This window comes from Eimeria mitis, genomic scaffold (assembly GCF_000499745.2).
Source record: "Eimeria mitis Houghton genomic scaffold, Emh_scaff993, whole genome shotgun sequence".
Lineage (NCBI taxonomy): Eukaryota > Apicomplexa > Conoidasida > Eucoccidiorida > Eimeriidae > Eimeria > Eimeria mitis.
The window spans coordinates 8,911-9,388 of NW_013577289.1; the positions used below are offsets into that span (position 1 = coordinate 8,911).

The window sequence follows — 478 nt, forward strand, 5'->3', positions numbered from 1 at the left end:
ATAAAAAAGAATATATACATAAATATATATATATATATATCCTAATAACAAACGAAGAAATCTTTTCCGTTTCCTGTCGTGTCTAAAACCTCCCAAACCCTAAACCCTAAATTAGGGTTTAGGGTTTAGGGTTTAGGGTTTAGGGTTTAGGGTTTGTGTACCTGTATATTTCATCTGGTTTTCTGGAGGTTTGTCTAACCTCACTAACAATAACATCACAATCGATATTTCTGTTTACTTTAGGGTTTCCTTTGACCCCTACAAGACAGTGTTCCTGCACACAAACCCTAAACCCTCGAAAACCCTAAACCCTCAAAAACCCTAAACCCTCGAAAACCCTAAACCCTAATTTTTTTTTTTTAAACTCCAAAAAACTCATACTAAACCCTAAACCCTCATTTTTACATCTGCAAATACCGTATCAACGCCATTCTAACGCTAAACCCTAAACCCTAATTTAGGGTTTACAGTTTGTTTA

The 478-nt window shown here is 35.1% G+C and overlaps 1 protein-coding gene across 1 annotated transcript in view; it reads right to left on the bottom strand.

The window, feature by feature from the left end:
• Positions 1-478, bottom strand: part of EMH_0026950 (uncharacterized protein) — a gene marked incomplete at both ends in the record, with an annotated part of 2,562 nt that overhangs the window by 901 nt on the left and 1,183 nt on the right. The window lies entirely within an intron of this gene.